General features: G+C 48.4%; 1 long non-coding RNA gene across 1 annotated transcript; it reads left to right on the top strand.

Annotated features, from left to right (window-relative positions):
• The first annotated feature begins 10,024 nt into the window (after nucleotides 1–10,024).
• On the top strand, nucleotides 10,025–12,636 carry LOC123465805. Its single transcript, XR_006641114.1, has 3 exons — nucleotides 10,025–11,492; nucleotides 11,982–12,088; nucleotides 12,430–12,636. It is a non-coding gene; the product is annotated as an uncharacterized LOC123465805 (long non-coding RNA).
• The last annotated feature ends 2,714 nt before the right edge of the window (nucleotides 12,637–15,350 follow it).

Here is a 15,350-nt window from a genome sequence, read left to right as displayed (position 1 = left end):
GTAGGGGCCTCTCGGACTCCACTGGGTGTGGTGCAATGGAAGAGGGCCTCATCTCGAGTGGACGCAGGAACCTCAGGCTTCCTCTCCGTTTCTGACTCGGATCCCATGGTCCCTGCAGAGTAGGGACAAGAGAGTCACACCTAGTCTTCTGTTGAGGAATGGACCTTCGTTTGCCTTTCGAGTTGTTTACAGGGTGACAGGCCACTTGTCGAAATGTCTGTGGGACCTGCGGGTTTTTCTGGACGATGCACGCGGGTGTCAGTGCCCCTTCGTGTTGTGCCTTCATCCACAGGTTTTCCTTCAAAGAGGTGTGCTGGCATCGGGTTCTTTTCAAGAGCGGACCGTGAAATTGGGGTCTTTCGGCATGTGGCACCACCCACGAGGCTACGTCTCGAACTTCCTCGTGAGACCGGCCTCATCCTGAGGTGCGCCCGGAAGGTCGGGAACCCCTTGCAGACAGAGCAGGGGAGTCGACCCTCCTGTCGCGATCAGGAGAGGAGAAGGGGCTCAGATGAAGTGCTGCCGGGAACCTCGGTGTTCCCCTTGAGTGAGTCTGGTATGTCGCGGAACTTTTGGGGTCGCATCAAGGGTGCCAAGTACCGTTTCGCACTTCAGGATGGAACGTGGGACTTCTCTTGAGATGCTGTAGCGGACAAAGGGCCTCATCTTGCGATGACGAGGGAACCACGTGGTTTTTCTCGAGTTGCGGTGGGATTCTCGAGTTACGACGGGGAATTCAGGCTTCCTCTTGTGTTGGCCCAGGAAGTCCAATCTTCCATTCGAGTTGCCAGGGAGAGCTGGGGATTGGGCTCCATTCACTGAAGGGCAAACTAGACCTCATCTAGGCTTGTGTCCAGGACTTAATGTTCCTCTCCATAGGCGACAGGGATCTTGGGGTTGCATTCCATACTCACCCGGGGAGTCAGGCCTCATCTCGAGGGGAAGCAAAGGACTCCACTCTCTTCTCGAGTCGCGACAGGTATCTCTTGGAGCCCACTGAGTGGCCTAAAATGAGTCAAGCCTCCTGTGGAGTTTGGAGAGAAGTTTCGGGATTGCTCTCTAGGCCGTGCAGTTAAAGATGGCCGTCATCTCGAAATGACGGGGGCGTCTCTTGGGTTTTCTCGAGCTGCGGCGCCAGTGTGGGTTTTCTTACGAGGTACGACGGGGAGCTCAGGGAGCCTCTCGTGTGGCGCCAATGAAATCAGGTCTCCATGCCCATGGCGAGGTGTAGCCTGTCATTGCTATCGAGTCATGGTAGGGGAATCGGGCCTCAAGACGCGTTGAAGAAGGACTCTTGAGGTCTTTCTCTGGTTGCGGCAGGAAACCCTTGATTCCCTCAACTAGTGCAGGTGACCTCAGAGAGCTTCTCAGGGTGCCTCTGAGAATTCAGGCGTCCTGTGGAGTGGGGCAGGCCCTCTCCGGAGTCCCTGGGTTTGGTGGAATGGAAGTGGGCCGCATCTCGAGTTGAGGCAGTAAATTCAGGGTTCCTTTCCATTTCTGACTTCGATCACAGGGTCCCTGCAGAGTTGGGACAGGAGAGTCAGGCCTTGTCCTGTGTTGAGGAATGGAACTCCGCTTGCCTCTCGAGTTTTTCACGGGATGACAGGCCACTTGTCGAGTTTTATTTGGGACCTGTGGGTTTTTCCGGTCAATGCAATTAGGATGTCAGTGCCCCTTCGTGTTGTGACTTCATCCACTGTGTTACATTCGAAGAGGTGTCCGGGCATCGGGTTCTTATCAAGAGTGGACACGGAAATCGGTGTCTTTTGGAATGTGGCACGACACACGAGACTTCCTCTCGAGTTTCAGTGTTAGACCGGCCTCCTCCTGAGTGCGACAGGAAGGTCGGGATCCCTTTCCAGACAAAGCAGGGGAATCGACCCTCATGTCTAAATCAGGAGGGGAGAAGGGGCTCAGATGAAGTGGTCCCGGGAACCTCGGTGTTCCTCTCGAGTGACACCGGTATGTCGGGGAACTTTGTGGGTTGCATCAAGGGCATCAAGTACCGTTTCGAATTTCAAGAGGGAACGTGGGATTTGTCTTGAGACGCCTCAGTGGGAAGGGGCCTCATCTCAAGATGACTGAGGAACCTCGTGGTTTTTCTAAAGTTGCGGCGGGATTCTCAAGTGATGACGGGAACTCAGGGAGCCTCTCGTATTGCCCCAGGGAACTCCAATCTCCATTCGAGTTGTGAGGGGGAACTGGGAATTGCTCTCGTGTCGCTGCAGGTAAATAGACGTCATCTAGGCTTGTGTCCAGAAAATCCGTGTTCCTCTCCAATGGCCACAGGGATCTTGGTGTTACATTCAAGGTTCACCCGGGGAGTCAGGCCTCGTCTTGAGTGGAAGCAAAGAATTCCGCTCTCCTCTCCAGTTGCGACGGGTATCTCTTGAAGCCCACTGAGTGGCCTAAAGGGAGTCAAGCCTCCTGTGGAGTTTTGAGAGAGGACTCTGGTTTGCTCTCTAGGCCCTGCAGGAAAAGAAGAGCCTCATCTCACAATGATGGGCGAATCTCGTGGTTTTTCACGAGCTGCGGCACAACGTGAGGGGTTTTCCTCGAGTTACGACGGGGAACTAAGGAAGCCTCTCTTTTGGCCCCAGGGAAGTCCAGTCTCCACTTGAGTTGTGAGGGTGGAGTGCGACATTGCTCTCGAGTCACTGCAGGGGAATCCGGCCTCAAGATGCGCCGAAGGGGGAATTTTGAGGTCTTTCTCGAGTTGTGGCAGGAAACCCTGTGTTTGCTCGACTTGTGACGGTGACCTCAGGGAGCTTCTCCTTGTGCCTATTGGAAGTTAGGAATACTGTGGACTTGGGAGGGGCCTCTAGGAATCCACTTGTTTTAGTGCAATGGAAGAGCGCCTCATCTCGAGTTGAGGCAGGAACCTCAGGTTTCCTTTCCTGTTTTGACGTGGGTCTCGGGCTGTGTATGCCGTTTCAAACAGGGAGGTAGGTCTCAACGTGTGTGAAGGCATGGAACTCTGCTTTCCTCTCGAGTTGTCAAAGGTGTTTCAGGCCTCCAGCCGAGTTGAATTTGGGACCTGGGGCTCTTTTCGGATTAACAACCAGGGCATCAGAACTCCTTCGTGTTGTGAGTGGATTCTTGGCTGACATTCAAATCGGTGCAAGGAAATCAGGCCTGATCTCGAGTGGATGGGGAAATCAGTGGCTTTCGAATTGTGACAAGGTCCCCGGGCTCCCCTCCAGTGTCAAGTAGATACCAGCCTCCTCTCGAGGTGCGACAGGGACGTTGGCATTCCTTTCCAGGTGAAGCAGGGCAATCGACCCTCATCTCGACTTGAGGTGGGGAAAATGGGGTTCTTCTTGACTTGTGGTGGGAATTTCAGCATTCCTCTCGAGTGGGGACGGGTATCTCGGGAAACTTCTGGAGCTTCATAAAGCATGTCGAGGACCCTTTCAAGCTCCAAGGGAAACGTGGGCTTTCTTTGGAAACGCTGCAGCATAAAAGGGTCTCCTCAAGCATGCAGGTGGGAATTTCGTCATTTGCGTGGAGTTGTGGTGGGAAGCTTAGGGTTCCTCTCGAGTTGCCTGTCGACCTGGGGGACTGCTCGTGTTTCCTCAGGGAAGTCAGATCTCCTTTGGCGTTGCAAGGGCCACCTTAGGATTCCTCGCGCATTGCTACAGGGATGAATAGGGCCTCATCTCGAGAAGAGGTGGGAACCTCAGTGTTCCTCTCCATTTCTGACTTCGTTCACAGGGTCTCTGAAGAGTTGGAACAGGAGAGTTAGGCCTCATCTTGTGATGAGGTTGGAACTTCCCTTGCCTCTCCAGTTGTTCACGGGGTGACAGGCCACTTGTCGTGTTGTATTTGAAACCTGCGGCTGTTTTCGGATGATGCAACTGGGTTGTGAGTTCCCATTCGTGATGTGACTTAATCCTCAGGGTTACATTCGACGAGGTGCCAGAGCATCGGACCTTTCTTGAGTGGACGGGGAAATCGGTGTCTTTCGGAATGTGGCACGACACACGAGGCTTCCTCTCAAGTTTCAGTGTGAGACCGGTCTCCTCCTGAAGTGGGACATGAAGGTTGATATCCCCTTCCAGACAAAGCAGGGGAATAGACCCTCATGTTGAGATCAGGAGGGAAGGGGCTCAGATTAAGTTGTGCCGGGAAACGTGGTGTTCCTCTTGAGTCAGACCGGTATGCTGGGGAAATTTTTGGGTTGCATCAAGGGTGTCAAGTACCATTTCGAATTTCAAGAGGGAACGTGGGATTTCTCTTGATATGCTGCAGTGGGAAGAGGCCTCATCTCACGATGATGGGGGAACCTCGTGGTTTTTAACGAGTTGCGGCGAGATTTTCGAGTTACGACGGGCAACTCAGAGAACCTCTCATGTTTCCCCAGGGAAGTCCAATCTCCATTCGAGTTGCGAGAGGGAGTTAGGGATTCCTCTCGAGTCACTGCAGGGCAAATAGACCTCATCTAGGCTTGTGTCCAGAAACTACGTGTTCCTCTCCAGTGGCGACAGGGATCTAGGGGTTGCATTCAAGATTCACCTGGGGAGTCAGGCCTCATCTCGAGTGGAAGCAAATAACTCCACTCTCCTCTCGAGTTGTGAAGGGTATCTTTTGGAGCCCATTGAGTGGCCTAAAGGGAGTCAAGCCTCCTGTGGAGTTTTCAGAGAGGACTCGGGATTGCTCTCTAGGCCCTGCAGGAAAAGAAGGGCCTCATCTCGCGATGACGGTGGAATCTCGTGGTTTTTTTCGAGCTGCGGTGGGAGTGTGGTGTTTCTCACGAGTTCACGGGGAACTCAGGGAGCCTCTCATGTGGCGCCAGGGAAGTCCAGTCTCCATTCGAGTTTAGAGGAGGAGAGTGGCATTGCTCTCGAGTCACGGTAGGGGAATCGGGCCTCAAGATGCATTGAAGAAGGACTCTCGAGGTCTTTCTCGAGTTGCTGCAGGAAACCCTGGGTTCCCTCGACTTGTGCCAGTGATCTCAGGGAGCTTCTCTGGGTTCCTATGAGAAGTCAGGGATACTGTGGAGTTGGGAGGGGCCTCTCAGGACTCCCCTGGGTTTGGTTCAATGTAAGAGGGCCTCATCTCGAGTTAAGGCGGGAACCTCAGGGTTCCTCTCCATTTCTGACTTCGATTGCAGGGTCTCTGCAGAGTTGGAACAGGAGAGTCAGGCCTCGTCTGTGTTGAGGAATGGAACTCCGCTTGCCTCTTGAGTTGTTCAGGGGTGACAGGCCACTTATCACGGGACTGAGCAGGCTCTGATCACACCGCTCACCAGGCACTGATCACGTGACTGAGCAGGGTCTGATCACATGACTCAGCAGGCACTGATCACGCGGCTGAGCAGGCACTGATCATGGGGAGAGAATCCACTCATCACGGGTCTGAGCAGTCTCTGATCACACAGCTGAGCAGGCACTAATCACGCGACTCAGTAGGCGCTGATCATGCAGCTGAGCTGGCACTTATCACGCGGCTGATAATCCACTGATCACGGGACTGAACAGGCTCTGATCACACGGCTGACCAGGCACTGATCACTCGGCTGAGCAGGCACTGATCACGTGACTGCAAAGGCTCATATCAAATGCCTCAGCAGACACTGATCACGTGGCTGACAGGCTCTGATCGCGTGGTTAAGCAGGAACTGATCACGTGACTAACCAGGAACTGATCACGTGACTGAGAGGCACATATCAAATGGATCAGCAGGCACTGATCACGTTGCTGAGCAGACAGTGATCACGAGACTGAGCAGGCACTGATCACGTGGCTGAGCAGGCACTGATCTTGTGAATGAGAAGGCAGGCACTGATAATGTGGCTTAGCAGGCACTGATCATGCGGTGGACCAGGCAATGACCTCGCAGCTGAAATGCACTGATCACATGGCTGAGCAGGCACTGATCACGCAGCTGTCAGGCGCTGATCATGTGGCTGACAGGTGCTGATCACGCGGCTGACACACGATGATCACACGGCTGGCAGGCGCTGATCATGCGGCTGAGCAGGTGCTGATCACGCTGCTGACGGGTGCTGATCACGTGGCTGAGCAGGCTCTGATCTTCGACTGAAAGGCACTGATTATGCGGCTGAGCAGGCCCTTATCACGTAACTGAGAAAGCACATATCACATTGCTCAGAAGGGACAGATCACAGGGCTAAGCAGGCACTGATCACCCAGCTGAGCAGGCGCTTATCTCGTGACTGAGAGGCACATATCAAATGGTTCAGCAGGCACTGATCACGTTGCGGAGCAGACACTGATGACGCAGCTGAGCAGGCGCTGATCACGTGGCTGGCAGGCCCTGATCACGCAGCTGACAGGCGCTGATCATGCGGATGACAGGAGCTGATCAGGTGGCTGAGCAGGCAATGATCATGTGGCTGACCAGGCGCTGATGACATGGCTGAAAAGGCGCTGATGATGTGTCTGACAGGCACTGATCAGGTGGCTGAGCAGGCACTGATCACCCGACTAACCAGGCACTGATCATGTGACTGAGAAGGCACATATCACATTGCTCAGCAGGCACTGATCACAGGGCTAAGCAGGCACTGATCACGGGGCTAAGCAGGCACTGATCACGTGACTGAGAAGGCACATATCACATTGCTCAGCGGGCACTGATCACGGGCCTGAGCAGGTACTGATCATGCAAGTGCAGGCACTGATCACGTGACTGAGAAAGCCCATGTCACATGGCTCAGCAGGCACTGGTCACAGGGCTAAGCAGGCGCTGATCACGTGGCTGACCAGGCGCTGATGACTCGGGTGACCAGGCTCTGATCACGCGGCTGACAGGCACGGATCACGTGGCTGAGCAGGCAATGATCAAGCGGCTGACAGGCAGTGATCACTCTGCTGACAGGTGCTGATCATGCAGCTGAGCAGGCTCTGATATGCAGCTGAAAGGCACTGATTATGCGGCTGAGCAGGCCCTTATCACGTAACTGAGAAAGCACATATCACATTGCTCAGAAGGGACAGATCACAGGGCTAAGCAGGCACTGATAACGCAGCCGAGCAGGCGCTTATCTGGTGACTGAGAGGCACATATCAAATGGTTCAGTAGGCACTGATCACTCGGCTGAGCAGGCGTTGATCACGTGGCTGACAGGCGTTGATCACGCAGCTTAGCAGGCAGTGATCACGTGGCTGAACAGGCACAGATGACTCGGCTGAGCTGGCGCTGGTCACACGGCTGACAGACACTGATCACGCGGCTGAACAGGCACTGATCATGAGGCTGACCAGGCGCTGATCAAGCGGCTGACCAGGCACTGATCACGTGGCTGACAGGCACTGATCATGTGGCTGAGCAGGCTCTGATCTGCAGCTGAAAGGCACTATCACTAGGCTGAGCAGGCCCTTATCACATAACTGAGAAAGCACATATCACATTGCTCAGATGGGACAGATCACAGGGCTAAGCAGGCACTGATCACGCAGCTGAGCAGGCGCTTATCTCGTGACTGAGAGGCACATATCAAATGGTTTAGCAGGCACTGATCACGTTGCGGAGCAGACACTGATGATGCAGCTAAGCAGGCACTGATCACGTGGCTGAGCAGGCGCGGATTACGCTGCTGACAGGCACTGATCACGTGGCTAAGCAGGCTCTGATCTGCGGATGAAAGGCACTGATAAGGCGGCTGACAGGCACTGATCAAGAGGCTGAGCAGGCGTTGATCACGTGGCTGACAGGCGCTGATCATGCGGCTGAGCAGGCGCTGATCACGCAGCTGAGCAGGCAGTGATCACGCGGCTGACAGGCGCTAAACATGCGGCTGACAGGTGCTGATCACGCGGCTGAGCAGGCCCTGATCATGCGGCTGTCAGGCCCTGATCACTCGGCTGAGCAGGCAGTGATCACGCAGCTGAGCAGGCATGATCACGCGACACACCAGGCACTGATCAAGTGACTCAGAAGGCACATATCACATTGCTCAGCAGGCATTTATCACAGGGCTGAGCAGGCGCTGATCACGTGGCTGAGATGTGCTGATCACGCAACTGAGCAGGCGCTGATCACGAGGCTGACAGGCACTGATCAGGCGGCTGAGCAGGCACTGATCACGCGACTGACCAGGTACTGATCACATGACTGAGAAGGCACATATCACATTGCTCAGCAGGTGATGATCACTCCGCTGAGCAGGCGCTGATCACGAGACTGAGCAGGCGCTGATCACTGGGCTGAGAAGGCACTGATCACACAGATGAGCAGGCAATGATCAGGCGGCTGAGCAGGCACTGATCACAGGGCAAAGCAGGCACTGATCACGTGGCTGAGCAGGCACTGGTCATGCAGCTGAGCATGCACTGATCATGCGACTGAGCAGGCTCTGATCAGGCGGCTGATCAGTACCTGGTCAGTCTCGTGATAAGTTCCTGCTCAGCCGCCTGATCAGCGCCTGTCAACCACGAGATCAGTGCCTGCTCAGCCACCTCCTGATCAGTACCTGCTCTGCCCAGTGATCAGTGCCTGCTCAGCCGTGTGATCAGTGCGTGCTCTGCCCAGTAAGCCAACTTTTTCACTCTCCACTATTACTTTAATAAAGAGGCTTTTAGGTTCCTCTTCACTTTCTGCAATAAGGGTGGTGTCATCTGCATATCTGAGGTGATTGATATTTCTCCTGGCAATCTTGATTCCCGCTTGTGTTTCTTCCAGTCCGGCGTTTCTCATGATGTACTCTGCATATAAGTTAAATAAGCAGGGTGATGATACACAGCCTATTTGTTTTTTGTTTTTCTTTCTTTTTTTTTTTTTTAAGAAAAGAGTCCGAAAAATGAGGGAAACAGGAAACCCAGAGGTGCTCCTGTAGTTTGGGGAAGGCCTTAGGAGGTCACTTGGAAATGCTGCTGGCTGTGGGGGAGGGGGGCAGATGGGCTGTGCAGGCTTGTCCTTTGCATGCATGTTCTTGTGTGTGGAAACCCAGCTCGGAGCCATCTCCTGATGTGTAAGCATTTCGCAGACAAACCTTGAGCTAAGCAATGCATTTGTTCCTAAGGAAATGTTTGTCTCAAGCGATGTAAATATCCTATGGTTTGTCGCTAGACTCTGGCTTCAGGTCGGTTCCCCCAATAGGCTCAGAAGCGACTTGAACAAAACAGTATGTTTTCCTCCTACCTTGTTCTCCTCATCTATGTTAAGGAAATGATATATTTGCCTGGAATACTGCCTTTCTTCAAGATTCATGTCAATCAGTTTTTGGCCCCGGAGGACTCACCTGCTGCCAATGTGACCTCAAGGCATGTCGTGGGGGAGGGGCCTGGTGCCATTCCCTGAGACAGTGCCTTTCTTTCCTTAGCTGACTGCTAGTGCCTGTAGAATATCTGGCTAGAGCCCAGCAGGGCGTACACCCCGCCTCAAGTCTAAGTCAGCAGCTTTCTCTATCTCTTTTATACTTTAATAACAGTTGATGGCACAAAAGCTCTGAGCGATCAACTCATATCGAATCTTCATTTCAGATTGAAGATGCATTCCATGGGATTGCCATCTTAAGTCTTTCCATCGTTATGGAATATCTGTCCATGTATTCAGGATAGTTTTCAGCCAGGGTGTATAAGTTCCAGCGTGCCGGTCTTGTCATCGTCATTACATCCATGGCAAAGTGTGGTATTCATGTTGACATTATTGAAAGGGAATTTTTTTAATTTCCTTTTCAGATTATTATCTGCTAATGTATACAGAGAACACTGTGTAATCATTCGTTTTTATCAGTTTGGACAGCTTGATAGTTGTCTTTAATTTCTTTCCTTTCTTATACTTTAGGATTTTCCGGGCACATACATGTACTGCCTCACCCCTAATCTCAGTCATGTGTTCAAAGAACTTCTGTCCTTTTATTTATTTATTTATTTATTTTTGTAACATTGAAATAATTTTAACTATGCTGTGTTTTGTTGCTAGATGGAAGTTGCTAGACCTCTGGACTGCAGTCTCTCCCATCTCTTGCTGACCTCTTGCTGACCTGTGCAGAATCCTGGTTGGTGGGAGCTTGTTAGTTCCTTGTTCCTTACCAGGACCTCCTGTGGTAAGATGACTCATGCAGGTCTTTTCTCTTCTATTTTGCCTGGAAGGTTGGGTGGTCACTGGTTCAGTTAACAGAGTGTCTTTTGGTTCTCTGGAATAAGGTCCTTCACACGGTCAATGTATAAAATTGTAAAAGTCAATATTTGAAATAATGTATATTCCTATTTGGTAATTTGGCTTTTTTGTTGTGTGTTAGAACTCATCACCAGACCAAAAGTCATGGAGAGCTTTTGTTGTTTTCTCAAATTGTATAGTTTTTTAAATGGAATTCTGGTGTTAGTTGCAAAGTTTGTGCTTCTGTTCATTTCATTTTTTTTAATAAACAGTTATTTATTTCTAGTTGATTGATCACTGCTTTACAATATCGGTTTGATTTGTCATACATCCACGCGAACGAACCATAGACGTACTTGTGTCCCCTCGCTCTGGAAACTCCCTCCCACATCCCATCCATCCCCACCTCTCTAGGTTATTACAGAGCCCCAGTTTGAGTTCCCTGAGTCCTAACAGCAAATCCCACTGGTTGTCTACTTACAAATGTTGGTGTACATGCATCCATGTTGCTCTCTCCATTCCCCACCCTGGTCCGTAAGTCTGTCCTCTATGTCTGCATCTCCGGTGCTGCTATGTGAACAGATTCGTCAGACCCATCCTTCTCGATTCCATGTTTTCCTCTTTCTGACTGACTTGCCTGTTTAATACGCTCTCGGTTCATCCCCTTCCTTAGAGCGGACTCAAATATGTTCCTTTTTATGGCTGCATTCCATCCAGGCTCTGACTGTTCCTTAGCCGTGTTTTGAGGAGGGTCATGGAGCCATTGTGCTCCATTTCAGTTTGGGCTTCCAGTCTGAGTGCTCACAGCAGAGCTGCTTGTGGGTGAGCCCTCTGAGGTCTGTGAGCATGGGGCTGCCCGCTCTTCCCTGGTGGGAGCTCTGTCTCCTCAGGACCCTCAGGACTCGGGCTCTGGGGTTATGGGGCTGCATCCCAGCTGAGAGGAGAGGGGTTGCCTCAGTGCCCGCCAGCAGGGAGACGCTGCAAGAGGGGAAAATGAGGACGAAGTAGATGTTTCCTGTGTCCAGCTGAGCGCTGACCGGAGGTCCATCTCAGAGCACTCGGGGGGTGGGGGTGGGGGTGGGGAGAGCTCCATGTACAAATGGCAGGTTTTCAGTTCGATTTCTGTTCGATGGCCTAGAGGATGACCTTCGCAGATGTTCTTCTGAGTAGTTGGCCAGTTTTCCTGTCCCTGTTTCTTCAGAAGAGTGTCCTTTCCTCTTGGCTCATTCGTTTGATTTTCATGAACTGACCATGTCCATGTGGGTTCACTCCTGGGCTCTCTCTTCTTTCCTGGAGTCCCTGTGTCTGTGTTCCTGCCAGTTCCTCACTGTGGTGGTTACTACAGGGCCGTGCTGTAGTTTGAAGTCGGAGAGGAAGATATCTCCAGCAGTGATCTTCTTTCTCAGAGTCTTCTTGGCCCTTTAAGGTCCTGTTCAATATTAGCAGCCTACTAGTAGGAGTATTTCTGTTTCTGTGAAAAGGCCATTGAATATCATTTTGTGATGGCAGTCAGTGTATTTGTTGATGGCTTTGTTTGAAATGGGCATTTGAATTCCTCTTGTTCCAGTGTTTGAGCGTGGTGTCGTTTTCTGTTTATTTGTGTTTTCTTTGGTTTCTTTATCAGTGCTTTCTAGTTTTCTGACTACTGGTCTTTTATGTCCTTGATTAAGTTTGTTGCTAGATGTTTTATTCTTTTGGGTGCAATTATAAGTGAGATTTTCTTAATGTTTGTTTCTGTTTGTTATTAGTTTATAGAAACGCAAGTGATTTTTATGTATTGATTGGGATTGTAAGTTGTAGTAGTTTCTATGATTGTAAATTGATCGAAAATTATTCAACTTTACTGAATGTAGTCTAACAACTTTTTGTGAAGTTATGGGGAACATTTTATTTGCAAAATCTGTTTGTTCTGCAGACCCAAGGCACAGTGGTTACTAATAGACTTCCCACAGTACTTCTTCATTCCATGTGGACTCCTACAAGGACAGTGGAGCATCACAGCTTCCCTTGAACTTCGCCTGGGTAAGTCTGAACTCTATAGAAAATTTTCTGCCTGTCTAATTCGATTTTCTTTTATGGTATCGACTTGTTTGTTTTGAAACATAATTTCCTTTCTGGGTAAAATGTACAGAAAACTCCTAGCAAAGGGAAAAAGTGCTCGCATTTGCCACATCATCTAAATCACTCTATGTGTTTTATTCAAAGTGGGTGCATTCTCCTGCAGAACCTCCACATAATCTCCAAAATCAGGACATCATTTGGTTTCTGCACTATAATGTAATCCACAGCCCCACTTCCCTTTCAGCAGTTGTTCAATTGTATGAATATATCTTTTCTTCCCACCCCCCCCCCTTTTTTTTTAGGAATGCTATGGAGATGTACGTTGATTTGGACAAACTTGATGGACTTAGAGCAGACGGTGAATATGGGATCTGTGTGGCCTTTTCTATATGGATATTTTTCGCTAAAGATGGTTTTAATGTTTATTCATGTTATAAAATGTGTGAATCCTGCATTCTTTTTTTTTCTCCATAGTAATTAAAAATAAATAACATGCCATTTACCATTTAGCTATTTGTAAGCATACAGTGTTGTAGTATGAACTCCCTTTCCTTGTTTTGCACACCGGTTTATTATGTGTACCTCATGCGTGCTTTGAAGAAACTCAGGAAACTGAGTCAGTGACTGAAATGGCCCAAGATATCACGTTAGATACCATCTTCATCTAAAACCAAACCAGGGGCTTCCTGGTGGTCCAGTAGCTAAGACTGGACACTCCCAAAGAAGGTGACCCAGGTTCAATCCCTTTTCCGAGAACTAGATCTCCCATGCCACAACGCAGAGTTGCATCCTTTACCTAAATATCTGGCTGGCTTCAATGAAGGTCGATCTGGTGCAGCCAAATACAAAAAAAAAAAAAAATCAATATTAATAAAAATAAAACCAAAGGAAAGGAAGGATATGGTCGTTCTACAGATTTACATCTTAGGTTTTCCTATTGATTTAAAAAAAAAAAGAGTTTCACAAGACTGTCATCCTTCTATCTGGTATATGCCGAGGATTCCTTTGAAATGAGATTTCTCTTGTAAATGTGACTCACAGAAGAGCCGTCTTGAACTTGGGTGTGAGAGATGAGCATGTGTCCTCTTAAGAAAAAGAAAGTTAATTAGGTCCAACTAATTTTCATGCTGAAGTGGTATATTTTGGGGTAGCATTTGCTTCCCTTCACTTTGGATGTATCCCAATTTGCTTACACAGTCATCGCCCGAAGACATCCTGATATTTGAAAGTCTTTAGCTCTTAGAAGTAGAGCTGTGTGTAATTGTGTGATACTTTTTGTCTGGACACTTTTTCAAAGCTGTTTAGTAAGTGCTAGGCGTGTAGTGTTCAGGTCACAGGTGAGCCTTGTTTAGCTGTGGAAAAATCCAGCTAAGTTTCTCTGGCACGTGGGATCTTCCTGGGTAAGGGATCGAACTTGAGTGTCTTGCATCATCACGCAGATTCTTTACCACTGAGCCACCAGAGAAGCCCCGCGCCCCCTTCCCCATTTTTGAGCTTACTGGATCTAATAGGTGTGCAGTGCTACTTCACTGCTGTTTTACCTTGTAATTTCCTAATGACATATGATTTTGAGTATTTTTGATATGCTGATTTACTATCTGTATCTTTCATTTGACCAGGAGTTCAGATTTACACACTTTTAATGATGTTGTTTGTTCCAGATATTTTGGTATATTTGGAGTACGATCCTTTATCATATATGTATTTTGTCAATACATTTTTCTGTGGCTTGCATTTAAGTTGTGTGAAAAAGGTTTTTCACAGTTTAAATTTATAATGTTTTAAAGTTCATGTTATAATTTTTATGTCCGTTTTTGGATAGACTTTAGTGTGTTTTTTTTTTATTATTAAATTTCATAAGCAGAACTAAGGTACTGTAGATACAGTTTTAAGCAAAGCTGAGGTACCATAGATACAATTTTGCCTTTTGTCTGTTGAGACGTTTGAGTGAGGTTGGTATACATTGTAAAATTATATCTACATTCATTTGACTGGATATGACTTCCAATTATTTGTATAATCGGTTTTGGAGATGTCATGAGAAGTCAGTTTCCCCAAGGGAAACTGGGCGGGTTCTGTGAAACATGAACTGTCTTCGATCCCTGGGAATCACTTTCTGTTCTTCTGGCTTTGGACTTGACTTGTTTGGATATTTCATACTAGTGGAATCACGGAACGTTTCTCCTATTTTGGTTTATTTCACGTAATATAATGACCATAAGGTTCGTCCACATTGTGGCATTGTCAGAATTACCGACTTTGAAGGGCTGAATCAGATTCCATTGTGTGTCTACCACAGTTTGTTTATGGAACTGGCTGTCCATGGACACTTAGATTGCCTCTGTTTGTTGGCCAGTGTGAATCACGCTGTTGTGACTATGACTGCAGAAATATGCATTTTTTTTCAGCCCCCTTTTCCAAACCTTTTGGGTACATAGCATGAATTAGAATTGAAATATCTGTTTGTTCCATGTGTTAGTTTTGGAGTAATTTCTGTAGTGTCTTGCGCAGTGGCAGAACCATTTCAGTTTATCTTTTTGTATGGTAGAATACTGTTCAAGCTTTTGAATATACCCTGTGATGCATATTCATTCACCCACCGATGGACACTTGAATGGGTTCTACCTTTGGGCTATTGTGAATAAGGTCGCTATGAATATTTGTGTACCAGTTTTTGTTTGAAGTATTAACAACTACATAGTACTACGTATGAAAGAAACCACAAGGACCTACTCTATAGTTTCAGAAACTGTATTGAATATCCTATGATACATATAATGGAACAGAATCTCCAAAGGAATATATGAAAAAGACACAATACCCTGATAATTATTGTGCCAACACTGTGTATTTCTACACACCACTAAAATATTCACATTCGTAAGTATATTTCACTGCTTGGTTGTATAAAAATAGAGAAGTCGAACAGAGAAGAAATAAACTTCCTGTCATTGCTCATCATCATTTATGCACTATTACTACCTGTAACACGCGTTGTATAAATAAGTGCTGGACTAGGAACTTACATTCGTGTAAACCAAGAGATGGTGAAGGGGTAAGGAAGTACAACTTACTGAATTCCTTAACGAAGGATTATGGAACTCTATGCACATGAAGTGAATGAAAGTCAAACGGTTTAGTTTAGCCACATTCTTCCTAGAGTGATGAGCTTCCACCCCACCCAATGTTAGCTCACAATTAAATCCTGCAGTCATCTGGCCTC

This window comes from Bubalus bubalis, chromosome 5 (genome assembly GCF_019923935.1).
Source record: "Bubalus bubalis isolate 160015118507 breed Murrah chromosome 5, NDDB_SH_1, whole genome shotgun sequence".
In the NCBI taxonomy this organism is placed as follows: domain Eukaryota; kingdom Metazoa; phylum Chordata; class Mammalia; order Artiodactyla; family Bovidae; genus Bubalus; species Bubalus bubalis.
This window is presented reverse-complemented; position numbering and strand designations above follow the sequence as displayed.